Below are 17549 nucleotides of genomic sequence, written 5' to 3'. Positions count from 1 at the left end.
AATCAGATTTCTTGTCTGAAAAGATGATTCAGTCTGCTGCACAGGAAAGTAGATCAGGGGAATTGGCTAGAAGGCAATCAGTTAGAAAGACATTACAGACTTTAAGGGGAGGAAGAGGGCAGCTGGACTATACCTGGTTGGGGGAGAGGGTAGGAATTAATAGCAGCCCCATGCCACTTACAGGCAGAGCGACATGGCCTGTTCTGTCTGACGTCGGCCCTGCACTCTTTCCCATTAATCACCATCGAGTGGGTCTACAGGTAATCCCTGAGCTCTTCTGACAGCATACACATTTGCATTTGCTCCTTTCCATCTAATCTGAAGCACAGATTAGACGGGAAGGAGCATGTTAACCCTTTGGTATAGGACCTGGAATATGGAAATACAGGCTCAGCAAATACTGGCCGGCATTGCTTCATTCTACTCCCTGCCTTACCTGCATCACAGCTCTGAGCTCCGTGAGAGGAAAAGCAAGGCTCCTGTATTCTTAATCTCTGGCACTGGGCACGGTCTCTGGTGTATATCAGGTTATCAGTAAGTTCTTGTTGAATAAATGAATGAACTGAATTAAAGCCTTTGTCAAGTTAAGAATTTTGGCTTTAGAACCTCCTGTTCCCTTTTTCTGCACTCTAAGGGGTCCAGGGCACTCAAAATCAAGTCCCTAAAATATCTATTAAAGGCCATCTAGGAACTTCTGAAGAGCAGACATTATCCCTGCTCAGGGCCTGTGAAAACCCAGAGGAGGGGCCTCCCACAGGAGAACATAGCCAAAGATGGGGTTCTCGACAAGGTCCCTTGAGGACAAGGTTGCCCAAGGCAATGGGGCTGGTACAGGAAGAGGTGCAAAGAGCAGGAAGGCAGTGCACAGCCTCAAGTCTTCAGGACAGTCAAGTGAATGAGGCTGGAAGCTTAACAAGCTGAGAGCAGTGTAAGATATGAGGTGGGGGATGAGATCGGCAAGGGTTCAGAACTGAGACTATGGCAGCTGGCAGGGTGGACCTGCCCCGATGCACGGTGACTGTGGTACAGGCATATCAGGCTTGCAGCCTGGAGAATTGTCGTGCATGCAGATGTGGGTGCAGGGCTGGAGTGTCCTTTCCATGAGAAGGATGCGGCTCCCATCACTGGGATGCTGGCCTCTGGGACTGGGTACCATGGTGGAACAAATGCATAGAGAAACTTCTCAACCTTCTCAGAGCTCACTTGTGTCATTTATACACTGTGATCCAGAAAGCTGCAACTCTGCCGAGGGAGAAAGCAAATATGAAAGATTTAAAAAGCTTTGATATTTTACTCCTTTGTGAATTTAGTGGAACTCCTTAGGTGAAATTTGTGTTCACACGTCACTAAATTATGGATAGAAGCTGAAGAAGTACACAGGGAAAGGTATCATCTCTCAGGATGTTCTGAGAAAATCAGGAAGCCAGTCAGGAGGAACACTGATGTGAGAAGTTTCAGACCAGGGAGGTGTAGTCAGGAAGAGGGCCTGAGAAACTCTTATATATCCCCAAAAGTGTTCAAGGGCCCCAACTGAAAGTCCTTCCTGTCACAGATGGAGGACTGGGAAAGGAGGATGGGGAGGAAGACTTGGGGTCACCAGTGCTCACAAGCCAGCAAGCTCTGGTGTATAAGACATAGACTCTGAGGTCAGACAGGCCAGAGGTCAAGTCACTGTGGAAATAGCCCAGGCATCCCTAACATCATGACCCTCCGGCCACCTTCTCTGTAAAGTCTGGGTGACTAAAACTGTTCAGCAAGATGATTTGAATATGAAAAGAGATAAAGGATGTAAAGCAACTGGCGTGGTGCCTGACCCACTTGAGATATTCCCAAGGTTCATACATTTAATAAGCATTTAGGGCTTCCCTGGTGGCGCAGTGGTTGAGAGTCCCCCTGCTGATGCAGGGGACACGGGTTCGTGTCCCAGTCTGGGAGGATCCCGCATGCCGTTGAACAGCTGGGCCCGTGAGCCATGGCCGCTGAGCCTGTGCGTCCGGAGCCTGTGCTCCGCAACGGGAGAGGCTGCAACAGTGAGAGGCCCATGTACTGCAGAAAAAAAATAAAATAAAATAAAAAAGCATTTAATGAGCACCCACTCACCCACTATTTACCAGGCCATGTTCTAAGTATAAAGAAGGTAGTAGTTGGCAAAACAAAATTCCTGTCCTCGTGAAGCTTATACTTGAGAGAGGATAACAGAAAAAAAAAAAAAGGTAAGCAAATAAGTTATAGGTAGGGAGCAATAAATGTCATAAAGGTGTAAAGTGATGTAAGCATTTTTATGTAGGACAGATGGGAAGTGATCAAATTTGAGCAAATATCCAAATAAGGATGAGGGACAGAACCATGCACAGAACTGGAGGAAGAACATCTGAGGCAAACAGAACATCAAGAGCAAAGATCCTGAGATGGGGTGTACTTGGTGTGTCCAAGCAGCTATGGTCAGAGCTTCTTCTCCTTCTTCTGTTCCTTCAGGATGACTTCTGTTCCATCAGCCATGTCCGTCAGACCTCTTGGAGAGATGCATTCCAAACCCACCCCCTTTATCTGCAAGCAGAACATTGGCCTCCTTCAGAGAGGCAGGCTTCTCTCAGAGAACTAACGTGTCTCCAGGCCCAACGCCTGGCAGTGGGCAGGCAGACCCCATGCCAGGTGGGGTTCCTGGTTATCACAGCCTCTCAGGATCGCTTCTGGGGTACATGCCTTGGGAGGGAGGGAGATTATCCACAAGAAGCAAGTGTGAGATGGAAGATGGAGAGAGAGTGGGGAAGGCGACCAAGAGGTCCACAGACACACCCCAGGGAGGCTCTCCCCACACTGTTTAATGGAAAAGGCAGAAGGGAAGTGTGGAGTATTTTCTTTTGTGTTGTTGGCTCTGGAGAGCTAAAAAAGAATCCGCCCCTTATGATTCTAGCCCAGCTTGCAAAACATTTTGTTATTTTAGCTCTGAGTCTGTAGTTAGCAGATTGTCAGTTTGGCCTCACAGTGATGTGACAGCCAAAAAAGCTTAAACATTTTAATTTCCTGAGCAGGCGCAAGTATCAGGATTGGTTTTAGAATCCCAGCGGGAAAAAAAATGGAAATGGAGAAGGAAAGTGGGACCGGTGTTTTGCGCTTGTGTGTGGTGGAGTGGAATGAGGTAGGAGGGGAGGGGGAGGGGGAGATGAGGCCAAACCAAGGGAAATCTAAGCACATGAGAGAAGAAACACAAGAAATAGAAGAGGGCAGTAGCAGAAGGGGTCGGAGGTTACTGCAGAGAAATCACTAGAAATCTGCGGTTCAAAGGGAAATGGTTCTTCTCCTGATTTGCTCCCCTGCTAGGCACAGTCGCATGCAAGATCAAGGTCATCATCAACCCACAGAGTGCCCTTGTGAAACTGTGAGAAATGCTCTTTCCCCAGCAGACATGGTCACTGCTCTGACTGCTTGTCTTGGTGAGCTGAGCGTGGGCTGCATTTCACCCCCATGCATGCTCTGTTGTGCAGATCACAAAGGTACACCTTTACCTGGAGATCCTGTTCATACTATAAAACTGACTTTAAGTAAGGCAGCAGGACTTTGGAATGTTGAGAAAGAAGGAAGCAGTGAATGGGGGGAGGGGGAAGCAGCGGTTAAAATGATGCAACTCTACAGACTTGGCTATGAGAATGTCAGATAGTTCAGGCACCAAGGCCACATCCCAAAGGGAGGAACAAATTTCCTAGCATGGAGCCAACAAGTCGGTAGGAAGAGTCAGGATGCCTGCCCAAGCCCCATGCTCTGTGACTCCCTTTCCACCACACTCAGCTTCACACAGCCAGTAGATGAATGAATACATTTCTGAATGCATACATCTTAGCCCATCCCAAACTTCCAGTGATGTGGGAAGGGAAGGAATGCTGAGATAATGTAATGACTATCGCACATGTGCCTGAAGTCTGCATTTGCACTAATTGATTCAACAGGGACTCATTCTGCATTCACTATGTGCTAAAGATTCTGCTAAGGGTTGGCCGTGTAACAGCACTAAGATCATCATGATCCCTTTCCTCAGATGATTAGTGTGATGATTACACAAGATAAAGCAAAAGCAGTACACAAAATGGTTAAGAGCACAACCTGGTGTGGTAATAATAATAATAATGGTTCCTGCCTTATGTAATTGTTTCATGTCTAAATTTGATAGTATGGGCAAGTTAGCACAATGCATGGCTCAAAGTAGTTTCTTAATAACACATTACCTTTTCATATTTTTTTCCTCCTCCCCAACTCTAGATATGAGAAGAAACACCCAGTTTCAGATGTACAAAACTAGAAGAGTGTTGCTCTCACAATTATAATAAGAAAAAAGCCCTTTAATTTATTATCTTGAACTCATTAGATAACTGAGGTCATAGGGCAAAAAAATGAGACTTTGGAGAAAGAGTCACCTACAAAAAGAAACAGGACCCAATGAAACACTACCGAATGCCAATAAGAAGATTCAGCAAGAAAATTTTGATGAATTACTAAGATCTGAATGAGCTCTAGTGTGAGAGTGTGAAGCCCCTGCAGCACAGACATAGAGAGGTCCAAACCTCTCGAAGGCTTTTCTTCCAGGACCCCACCAGCTGCTCACATGTTAGATCAGGGAGGATCCTGAGAATGCCCCATCATGAAGCTGTTTGGGGGGTGCTAGACAGTAGGCACTATCTGAGGTCTGTCCACATCCATTTTTCAATCCTTCCTACAGAACAAAAACCTTAATCTGTAGTAGAAAGGGCAAAAAAAGCAGTATTCTGAGAAAACCTACCACAGCAGAGGAAGGAAACAGGAAGAAACAATCTACCCATGGAAGACAGGCACTGATACATGCCAGCCCACCATTACCTCTGATAAAGGACATCTACAAACAAACAAACAAAAATTAACTCTACATTTAGCTTCATACGTAATGGTGAAGGATTGAATTATTTTCTCCTAAAATTGGGAACAACCCAAGGATGTATGTTCTCACCAATTTTATTCAACATTGTACCAATGGTCTTGGTCAGAGAAACAAAGCAAGAAAAAGAAAGGAAAGGCATACAGGTAAACAAAAGAAGAAATAAACTGTTTCTATGCACAGATTACATAATTTTCTGTATAGAAATTTCACAAGAATCTAGTTACTACAACTAAACTAACCCTTACCAGTGAGTTTACCAAGGTCACAGAAAATAGGATCAATGTACCAATATTCTATGATGATACTGTATATGATTGACAAGTTGAACCTATAATTTATATGGACAGGCAAAGAAACTGGAATAACCAGAAGCTATTCTAAAAATGAACAAAGTTGGGCTATTCATACTACCTGATAATATAAAGCTACAATGATAAAGACAGTATTACTGGAAAAAAGATAGAACAGAACAGAGTGCTCAGAAATTGACTCATACTTCTATGGTTTTTGAGAAAGGTACAAAGAAAATTTAATGAAGACAGGATAATGTTTTGAACAAATGATCCTGAAACAACTGGATATCCAAATCAAAAAAGTAAAAAGAATGAAATCTTGATTTATATCTTATGCCCTATACAAAAATTATCTCAAAATGGATCATAGACCTAAATGTAAAACCTAAAAAACTTCGAAAACAAAACGTAGGAGATAATTTTCATGACCTTGAGTTAGGCAAATTTTTGTTAGATACCATGCCAAAAGCATACTGAGTAAGAAATCATAAATTGAATTTCATCAAAATTAAGAACTTCTGATGTTTGAAAGACACACTTAGCAAGCCACAGTTTGCAAACAATATTTTCATTTCACCCATCTGATCAATAATGTAGGGTATCAACACTATATAAAAATTCTCAAAATTCAAATGAAAAGTATAAACCCAATATATATAATAGGCAAAACTTTAAACAGACATTTCACCAAAAAAAAATATACAGATTACGAATAGCACATGCAAAGATGGTCAACATAATCATTCAGGAAATGCAAATTAAGGGAATTCCCTGGCGGTCCAGTGGTTAAGACTCGGTGCTTTCACTGCCATGACCCTCGGTTTGATCCCAGGTTGGAGAACTAAGATCCCACAAGCCACACGTTACAGCCAATAAAAAAAAACCAAAATAAAAAGCAAGCAAACAAAAAAGAAAATGCAAACTAAAACCACAGTGAAATACCACTAAATAGCTATTAGAATGTCCAAGAACCATATACTGTAGCAGAACGATAGCTCCCAAAGATATCCACATCCTAATCCCTAAAATCTGTGAATATGTTACACTACAGGGCACGTGGCTTTGCAGTTACTTCTGCAAGAGAAACAGAGAATGATTTCTTGTCCCCTGACTTTGGTTTGGGCCATGTGACTTGCCTTATCTAACAGAATGTTAGTGCACATGAAGTGATCCAAGGCTTGAAAAGCACGTTTGTGATTTTCTGGCTCTCTGCGTCTCTGCCATCACCATGAGAAAAACGTGCTGGTCTCTAAAAAGGATAATAGACTCATAGAGCAGAGCCCAACTTAGATTAGCCACCTTACAAATCCATGAGGGTGAATGTTTGCTTTAAACCACTTAGTGTTTGGGTAGTTTTTTGCACAGCATATTTGTAGTTATCCAATAAACTTGAGCAGGCAAGGCTTTCTGAAGATGTATGATTTGCTGTGGAACAAAATACATTGTGGTTGAATCAGAAATATATATATTGGAATTCTGGCTCTTTGACGATAAACAAGCTTTTAAAACACTCTTAGCCTTTGTTTCTTTGCCTAGTAAGTTGGATACTATAATAGAATTATGTGAGTATTATTTGTGATGCAGTATATTTAGAACAGAGTGGGGTCTTATACCTAAGATGTGTTATTTTATGTTGGCAGGCTTTGAAAAGAACAAGAAAGGCTTTTGGATCCCATTAATACTATTAATAAACAAGGGAGAGAATGGGAAACCTGAAGTTTATTGACTTAACTTCAAACTGGATTTCTGATTGACTCCCAATGAAATGTCAGAACAAATCTTTGCTAATGCAGGGTAATGTGAAATCATTCCATGCATTAATCATCTTGAAAAGAAAGGTATCAAAGCAGGTGTAGATCAAGAGTGGCAGGCCCTCCCATGGAGCTGAAAGTATTGACTTGTGGCAGCCACTACCCAATAGCACCCACCTTGTTTTTTGACTCATGCTGCCATTAAGCATATTGAAAACACGGGCTTTGCTTAGTGATGCATTTCCCAAAATGTGATCTGTGGAACCATCAATCCTTCCTTAGGATATTACTAGATATTTCATGGGGAAAAATTAGTTCTATATTCAAAGCGGTTTTAAAATGTGTGGCCTAAACAAAGTGTTACTATATTTAAATGTTCAGTGCATCTCTATTAGAGCAGAATAAAGGTGAAAGTTGAATACAGCATAAAACATTGCCCACATTTATTGACCACAAAAGCATTTTTTTCTGAGGTGCATCTTGAGGTGCTATGTTTTGGAGAACATATTTACACAGACACTGGGTTTATAAAAATATCATGTTGGGATACTCAAGAGAATCTGGCCCCAAAATAGATGATTTCCTCAATAACCATAAAGCACAAGAACATTCTTATAGAAAGATAAATTTAATAGTTTATGTTTTTAGTATCTAAAGAGAAATCAGGATAAATTTGATGAAGATTAAGCAGGGCCGTTAAGAACTTTGAGTATAATAATGTCTATAATTTATTGGTCATCTCTCAGGTTCCACACAGACTAAGAAACTTTCTATGTATTATCCCATGTATTCCTCCCATGATAAACCCGAGAAGTAGAAATTATTATCCCTATTTACACACAAGAAAATTCAAAGTGTTTATGAAATTCTCCTAAGGTTATACTTAGTAAACGTCAAAGAGCAGGCAGTGGCAATTTCATTAACAATTTCTTCACTCATTGGATCCCCAGCTTGTGTCTTTAAACACACCAAAGTGCAATTGTTCATAAACTTCTCCCAAACTTAATTAGTTGACTGTGATCCCCCAAAATACACATGCAGACACACACACACACACACACACACACACACACACACACACACACACACACACACAAATGTCTTGGATCTGGCAGCAAAAGAAGGTCCCATTTCCCCCAGGTAGTCATGGATAAGGTGATGGTTGTGGATGAAAAAAGAAATAATGATCAAAGTCCATGAGCACAAATGATGGGAAGACCTCACTCAAGAGAAAGATGGTAGATTGTGGGTAATAACTCAGCTACCACAATAACGCTATTAACAGTGATCCTTGGAATAACGCTATTAACAGTGATCCTTCCAACCACCAGGCTCTCCCTGAGTAAAGGGCCTTCTCCCATCTTCATTAATTTTCCTAGGAAAATATTTCAAGTTCCTTGTTGGTAATACCATCCTTTCTTCCCTTAGCTCCACTCCTTAGCTCTCACATTTTAGTCTCAAATTTTTTTTTTCTCCTTCTACCTCTATAGTGTTTGTCTCTTTTTCAAATTTGATTTCCTACTTACCAAATTAGTTCTCCCTTTCTCAGAATCAGGGAAGTTGAGTATTCAAACCCTACCAGAAAGTATTGGGAAATAATTTCAATTCAAAATGTCCATATTAGAAAAACCTAATTTAAAATGTCAATTCTTTGATTTCCTTACTGTGTATATGGAAATTCTTCCCCATAATTGCATTTCAATCAATATCTCCTTTGATTTACAAAAGGAATTTGTTAAACTCTAAATTATGGAGGGAGTTCACCCAAGAGGTGATGAGGGTAAGTATACTTGGGCAGTGATAACAGGCCCAGAAATGAGAATATCTGAGACGTATTGGGGAGATAGATAGGCAGGACTAGATAACTGGTTACTTCCATATTTCTAGCCTGGGTGCCTGGTTAGATGCTGGCACCACCAACTGAAACAAGGATGGAATCTCATTCAAAACATGTCCTGGGAGACTTCCCTGGTGGTCCACTAGCTAATACTCTGCACTCCCAATGCAGGGGGCCCAGCTTCGATCCCTGGTCAGGGAACTAGATCTCCCATGCCACAACTAAGAGCCCGCGTGCTGCAACTAAGAGCCCACCTGTCACAAAGAAGATCCCGCACAAGGCAAAGAAGATCCTGCATGCCACAACTAGGACCTGGTGCAGCCAAATAAAAAAATAATAATAATAATGGAAAAGAATTAAAAAGAAATAATGTCCTGTCTAAACCCTTGAAAACTCTAGAACGTTGGGGTAGGCTGTCCTGGGGTAACAAATTCATGTGTCATCAAAAAAATCTCAAGCAGGTAAAACAATTAACCAGGTCATGACTACTCCTCAGAAGTCCAACTCCACCCCCCAACTCCCCTCTCCTGGGAGGACCCATTATTCCAGGGTTTACCAACAGAAAGACCTGTCCACTACATCCATCATTTAAGTACTTGTGGTTGGTTGCCAGTATAAGTAGGTTTATAATCTTTCCATTGGATGAAATGACATCTTTTCACTGTGCTTAACATCTGGCTATTCTAACAAAGCATATAATTATATTTATGCATATAATTATATATATGCAGTCTGATGGATTGCAACCAGGTGTCTGGATAAGACAGTAAAGGCAACTTGCAGTGATCTGCCTGCTAAGATTCCAAGGCAAGGGAAAAGTGGCCTTTATCATCCAGGTGTCTTGTTTAATGTACACACCATATCCAGTAAAAACGCTTACTAAGCCTCCACACTGGAATGCACAGCATATTAGGTCCCAGAACACACTTATGTCTACCTTCTAAAAGCTCTAAATCCAGAGGGGAAGGCAGGCAAATCAACAGCACTAACAGCATGACAAAAAATAGGGATATAAACCACAGAATGTAGAAGCACCCATTAGGGCCACTCAGATGAGTCTGAGAAAGTAGGACATCAGATGGGATTTAAAGGAAGAGCAAAAATTCAAAGAATCAGCAGTGTCTAATGAAACAAAGAAGTGGAGGAGAAATTTGGGCAGAGGCAGCAGCACATGTAAAATTATGGAGATCTGAAGGAGCATGATACTTTGGGGGACTATACACAGGTCCATAAGTCAGGAAAAAAGTGTGCTTCTAGGGCTAGAGAAGAACCCTGAAGGTTAGCCAGGTCTGGGTCACTGAAGGCCATAAGGCCTGAGGGAAGGCTTTTGAATGATATTCTGCAAGATCAGGGGGACCATTGAAGGGTGATTTTAAGCTCCAACACAAAGGGAATCCACATGGGTGGTAAATGTAGAAAAAGAGGATCTCTATGCACTGAGCCCTAAAGCAGACCAACTTTCAGAAATCACAGTTGTGAAGAGGAACCAGCAAAGAGGAATAGGAGGATAAAATCATCTCAGACAAGGGGAACACAGGAACATAAGGCCCCAGGTGAGAACCAGCCCTCTCCATTTGGGAACCTCCAGGATGCTGATGTGGGTGAAGCTGGTCCATAAGTATGAGTATGTGGGGGAGGGGCTGGAGAGACAGGCAAGAACGACAGCAGGGACGGCTTTGTTCATGGGGAGGAAAGCCAAAGAACAGGACTTTCCTCCCATGATTTCCTCCTATTCCCTGTAATTCATGAAATATCCTAATCTTCACATTTGTTATTTTAGTCATTACAACAATGCAATCATTTGAAGTGATCATTCAGGGATTGTTAATCTACTCCACAAACTGATCACCTTTTCGAACAATTTTGTTGTGCTCATGGATCTGTGGATTAAGAATTCAGATATGTTGTTTTGTACAACAATATTTAGGGTTTTACCTTGGATCACTCAGCAGATGGGTACTTGAATTATCTGGTGGCATCTTTAGTCACATATCTTGCAGTTGATATTTCATGTTGGTTGGGGGCCTCAGTTAGGGCTGTGGGATAAAACACCTACAATAGACTGCTCCATGGACCCTTTGTTTTCTCATATCGAGGTGGCCTCAGAGCAGTAGTAGTAGTTTTTATATAGAAGCTCAATATTCTAAGCACTAGCTCATGTTCTAGCTAAGAAGGCAAATGCCTCAAATGTCATACAGCATCAATTCTACCACATTCTATGGGTTAGAAGTGAGTCACAAGCCTACCCAAACTCAAGATGAGGAGAAATAGATTCTACCTTTTGATGGGTGAGTGGAAAGTTCTATAAAAACATATGGAGAAAGAAAATTATCATAAAATTCTTTGGAAAATACAACCTGCCACATGGTGGACTGTTGGAATTCTTCCAAACCTCTTGTACCATCAACTTGGCAGCCCATTTATTGTCACTAGTTTCATTGTTTCAATGAGGAAACCAAGGTCCATAGAACTTAAATTTCACCCCTGAGAACTAGAGCGGAGCAGGGATAGACCTTGAACCTAGGTCTGTCTCATTCCAGAAACTGTAAACTCCTCTGTGAGCCATACTGAAAGTATTAAAGCTAATAGTGAAATGTTTAATAAGACCAAGTATTTATTATCTAGAAAATTAAAAAACAAAAAAACAGTAACAGTGTATATCAGGGGTCCCCAAACTCCTGACCACAGACAGTACTTTTCCATGGCCCGTTAGGAACTGGGACACACAGCAGGAGGTGAGCGGTGGGCAAGCGAGCGAAGCTTCATCTGCCACTCCCTGTTGCTCCCCATCACACGCATTACTGCCTGAACCATCCCCTCCCCCAATCTGTGGAAAAAATTTTCTTCCATGAAACTGGTCTCTGGTGTCAAAAAGGTTGGGGACCGCTGGTGTATATGACTTAGGTTAAATGGACAAATGCCCAGAAAGACATAAACTACTGAAATCCACAAGAAAAAATTAAAAAGTTGAATAGATTCAGTAAAAGACAGGTTAAATTAACAATTTTTAAAATATCTACAGAAAATCCCAGGCTCAGGTGAATTGTACCAAACATTAAATAATTATTACCAATTCTCACAAACTCTTCCAAAAAAATAGACTAGAAAGGAACATGTCCCAACTCATTTTTAGAGACTAGTGTGACCCTGATAGGAAATTTTTAAAAAAGATGATACAAGAAATAAATCTACAGATTAATATCTCATAAATATAGACACAAAAATTCTCAACAAAATACTAGCAAACTGAATCCAGCAACATATGTAAGGGATTATATATCATGACCAAGTGGGACTTATACTAGGAATTGAAAGTTGGTTTAACATTAAAAAATCAATTAATTAAATATACAATATCAATAAAGAACCAAAATCACAGAATCATTTCAATACGTGAACAGAAAACTTTTATAAAATTGAACACACCTTTATAATAAAAACACTCAACTAACTAAGAATACAAGAGAACTTCCTCAAACTAATAAAGGGAATGTGTGAAAACTCATAAGTAACATCCTTAATAGTGAAAGATCAAATGCTTTCACCCAAAGATCATGAACAAGAAAAGGATGTTTGCTTTTACTACTTCTATTCAATATTGTACTAGAGGTTCTAGTCAGGGAAATTAGTCTAATATGTATATGGAATCCAGATTGGAAAGGAGGAAATAAAACTGTGTTTGCAGATGACCTCATCCTGTATATAGAAAATTCTAAGGAATCCACTTAAAAACTATTAGAACTGATAACAAATTCAGCAAGTTCACAGGGTACAAAATCAACATTCATAAAGCAGTTATAATTCTATACACTGGCAATGAAAATTTTGAAAATTAAATAAGGAAACAATTCCATATATAACAGCTTCAAAACAGAATAAAATATTTAGGAATAAATTTAACAAAAGTGCACAACTTGTACACTTAAAACTACGAAACATTGTTGAAATAAATGAAAAAAAGTTCTATATGCGGAGAGACATCGATGTCCTTGGCACTCCATGTATGTGGTTTTAGAAATCAATTAGGTTTCAAAATATACTGTAAATTTCCACATCTGCTACTTTAGAGTATCGATCGTATTTGTTAAAGATTTATTCTGGGTCAGAAATTCTTGTATGACATGATTGACTGAAAAAGTTTAAGGAAGTATCTTACATAGCCACCGAATTGACTGTCCACTTATCAACTGACAGAATTGATCAAAGAGAAAAGTAATTTTTAAAATTTTTTGCACATCCATCAGGAGAAAAGCAAAAGAAGAGGTGAGGATCAAAGAAGATTATGTATATGCAACATGCTTTGTGACTGTCAAACTTGTGAGAATATATACATTATTTAAAAGAAAGTTAAATTTGCTATCTTTCCATCTGTGGGGAAAATATAAGTAATACATAAGTAACTATAAATAAGAAAAAATTTCCATAAGAAAAATATGAATTGATAGACTTCCTTGAAGGTGAGCATTTGTGGAGTTTTAATATGTGGACATTTATGTCTCATCAAATTTGCTGGATTCCCATCTATCTGACCAGTCCAAGCCAGACCGAAATGAAGCAGGCTAACATTTTCAACCTTCCTCTTGGTACATAAGAATGTAAATAAACAAGCGAGCTCAATGTTTCACATAGGATCCACAACTCACAGGTGCACACACACTCACACACACTCCCCGAATACACCCTGCCGTGCTCTTCTGGATGTGCCTCCTGCCAGAAACACACTTCATTCGTCTATACATTAGCTTATGCTTCTGGTAGACGCCAAAGCCTAATTGTACTCCCACAACTCAGTGTAAACTTCTTTCTTTGAGAAGCTGTCCCTGACACCTCTCCACATTGACCCCCAGACAGTCCTAGCCACACGAGAAAATAAGAACCCGCATACCAAACCTCTCTTAACACTGCCTATCTTACACTGTTGGTAGTTATCTCTTTGCCTCCCTTCTGGACTGTGAACCTCATGAGAACAGGGTTCGTGCTTGGAACGACTATTTTTTCCACTCTGTGTGCTTTTTACTCTGTGACAGGATCTGTCATGGAACAGAGGCTCCGTGGATATTTGGTGAGTGAATAAAATTGCAGAACCGAATGAGGAGGACACACGCCAAGGACGGTGACATGCAGACCCTCCGCGCTGGGACTCAGTTCTTGCTGGCACAATGGAGTGCAGACTTCCCAGGGGTCCCTGCAGGACCACAGTGCCCCTGGGTTTGCCTCTCTTGCTAGGATGCAAGCTCCTCATGGCCAGAGGCCATGTCTTAATCCTCACTTAGCTGGGACCATGCTGGGCACTTGGGCAGGGTTAGAACATGACTGCCACGTGGAAATTCCCCGAGAGACAGCATGCTTGGGTTGGCCTGAGTGAGTTTTGGAGCATGAGAACTGAAAGATTTTTTATTTACTTATTTATTTATTATTATTATTATTATTTTTTGCGGTACGCGGACCTCTCACTGTTGCGGCCTCTCCCGTTGCGGAGCACAGGCTCCGGACGCGCAGGCTCAGCGGCCATGGCTCACGGGCCCAGCCGCTCCGCGGCATGTGGGATCTTCCCAGACCGGGGCCTGAACCCGTGTCCCCTGCATCATCAGGCGGACTCCCAACCACTGCGCCACCAGGGAAGCCCAAAGATTTTTATTTTATACCCATTACTCCTGATTCCCAAATCACATACTCCCTTCCACATGACTTATGGAAAAGGGAGACCCTCACTCACTCTAGCCCCGTAAGCAGCCACAGGCCAGATAGACCTCTCAACCATGTCCACCATAAACCTGGGTGATCCCAGAGCTCTGCTAAGTACATGAAGACCCATATCTGGGTCTTTGGTTCCTCTCTGTGGCCGCTCCCCTATTCTTCCTTCTTCTCTTCTATCAGTTTTCTCCTTTGCTCACCCAAGCATCACTTCCGATCTCTCCCACCGCTCCAACCTCAGTCGGTCCTCAACAGCATCCCTCTCCACTTAGTCCTCCTGTCCTCATCCTCGCCTGGGTGGGCACCTCTCTGCTGTGCAAGACTGTCTCCAGGACCGGTGAGGACTTGAGCAGCCCCAGGGCCACACCCTCCCCCACGGCTCGGCTGGCCTCTCTCTTTCCGTGCCTCTTACTTGATGCATAGTCTGTAGGTTGGACTGTGGAAATGGCCCAGATTGAGGTAATAGTTTCAAAACATGCCTGGTGTTGCTTTTAATTTGGCTTCAGGTCTCCAGTATAATATATTCATTAACTATAGACAAAGAGACCTAAAATAAACCTGTCCTATACTGCTCTAATTCCACCTCTTACCATCCACGCTGAGGAAAGCCTGTAAAATAAAAAGTTTCTTTTGTTCAAAGATGTACAATTCAGTTTGATTTGTTGTAAAGAAAAATAATATAAGCAATGTCAGCCCCTAACACTAGCCCATTTTTATGGACTTTTTGTAATAACATAATCAGTATGTACCTTATGTTAAAAAGCAAACATTCAAAACTATGTATAAATGGCATCATTTTGTTCTTTTTTATGGCTGAGTAATATTCCACTGCATAGGTATACCACACCTTCTTTATCTATTCCTCTGTTGATGGACATATAGGTTGCTTCCAAGTCCAGGCTATTGTAAATAGTGCTGCAATGAACATTGGGGTGCATGTATCTTTTTGAATTATGGTTTTCTCCAGGTATATACCCAGAGGTTGGATTGCTGGGTCATATGGTAGTTCTATTTTTAGTTTTTTAAGGAACCTCTATACTATTCTCCATAGTGGCTGTACCAATATACATTCTCACCAACAATGTAGGAGGGTTCCCTTTTCTCCACATCCTTTCCAGCATTTATTGTTTGTAGATTTTTTGATGATGGTCATTCTGACCGGTGTGAGGTGATACCTCATTGTAGTTTTGATATGCATTTCTCTAATAATTAGTGATGTTAAGCATCTTTTCATGTGCCTACTGGCCATCTGTATGTCTTCTTTGGAGAAATGTCTATTTAGATCTTCTGCCCATTTTTTGATTGGGTTATTTGTATTTTTGATATTGAGCTGTTTGAATATTTTGGAGATTAATTCCTTGTCTGTTGCTTTGTTTGCAAATATTTTCTCCAATTCTGAGGGTTGTCTTTTTGTTTTGTTTATTGTTTCCTTTACTGTGCCAAAGCTTTTAAATTTAATTAGATCTCATTTGTTTATTTTTGTTTTTATTTTCATTACTCTAAGAGGTGGATGAAAAAAGAACTTGTTGCAATTTATGTCAAAGAGTGTTCTGCCTATGTTTTCCTCTAAGAGTTTTATAGTGTCCCGCCTTAAATTTAGGTCTTTAATCCATTTCTAGTTTATTTTTGTGTATGGTGTTAGGGAGTGTTCTAATTTCATGCTTTTACATGGAGCTGTCCAGTTTTCCCAGCACCACTTACTGAAGATACTGTCTTTTCTCCATTTTATATTCTTGCCTCCTTTGTCATAGATTAGGTGACCATATGTGCAATTGTCGTATTGAGTGAAGTAAGTCAGACACAGGAAGATACATATCATATGATATCGCTTATATGTGGAATCTAAAAACATGGTACAAATGAACTTATCTACAAAACAGAAATAGCGTCACAGATGTAGAAAACAAACATGGTTACCAGGGGATAAGTGGGGGGAGGAATAAGTTGGGAGATTGGGATTGACATATACACACTACTAGATATAAAATAGATAACTAATAAGGACCTACTGTATAGAACAGGGAACTCTACTCAGTACTCTGTAATGGCCTATATGCGGAAACAATCTTAAAAAAGAGTGGATATATGTATAACTGATTCACTTTGCTGTACACCTAAATATTACACATCGTTGTAAATCAAATCTAGTCCAATAAAATTTTTTTAAAATACTGTGTATAGATGCAGAGGAGAAGAGGACCCTCCCATTGCCCCATCCATAGCCCTCATGTATCTCCCTGATAAGAGACACCCTCTCCCAAGAAGCAGGCCTCCTGGCTTCTGGGATGCTGAGAAATGCTGAGCAGAGCGAGGAAGGAGCCTGCCCCATTGCCCCACATTGACCTTCCTCTCCCTGCTTCCCTGGGTGGTTTGGAAAACAGGCTCCTTCCTCTGCTGTCCTTGTGCCTATCTGTTGCCCTTGTGCTGTGCTGACCTTCTGGTCCAAACCAGTTTTCAAAACAGAATTTGCTCTGCTTATATTTAACTTCCCCAGAACTCCACCCTCCCTCGGGATGAACCCATCCACTCCACAGACATTCATCAGGGCCAGTCCTACCAGGGAGCTCTCAGTCTAACGAGGGACATGGAACCACAAACTACTTGGCTTCTGTGGGGTCCTCCAATGTCCAGGATTTTACAAACACTTTCATGAGCGTGAAGACTGCTCAACTGTTGGACAAACAGAAGGGTCGAAACTTTGCTTTCTTCTCTTGGCATCCTATCCTCACACTCTCCACTCCAGTAAAAAGGTGACGCTTCATGACATTTCACACCTGCACAGGACTACAGTACTTGGGTGCATCTTTATTCTACCAGTCTTTAATCAATGGGTATTTTGGTTCTTTCTAGTCCTTTGACATGACAAACAAGGTTCTAATGACTGTCCATGTTTGCAATAGGCATATTTTTCATTTCAATATAACATACCAGACTGTTTTCCAGGAATATCAAACTCACATTTCCACCAGGAAGGTCAAGGGTACCCATTTGCCCAGCATCACAGGAACAGGCAACAGGAAAGATGCTTTCTTTCTTTTTTGCATTTTTCTAGTTGTTAGTGAGGCTGA

Source organism: Orcinus orca, chromosome 7 (genome assembly GCF_937001465.1).
Source record: "Orcinus orca chromosome 7, mOrcOrc1.1, whole genome shotgun sequence".
Classification (NCBI taxonomy): Eukaryota; Metazoa; Chordata; class Mammalia; order Artiodactyla; family Delphinidae; genus Orcinus; species Orcinus orca.
This window is presented reverse-complemented; position numbering follows the sequence as displayed.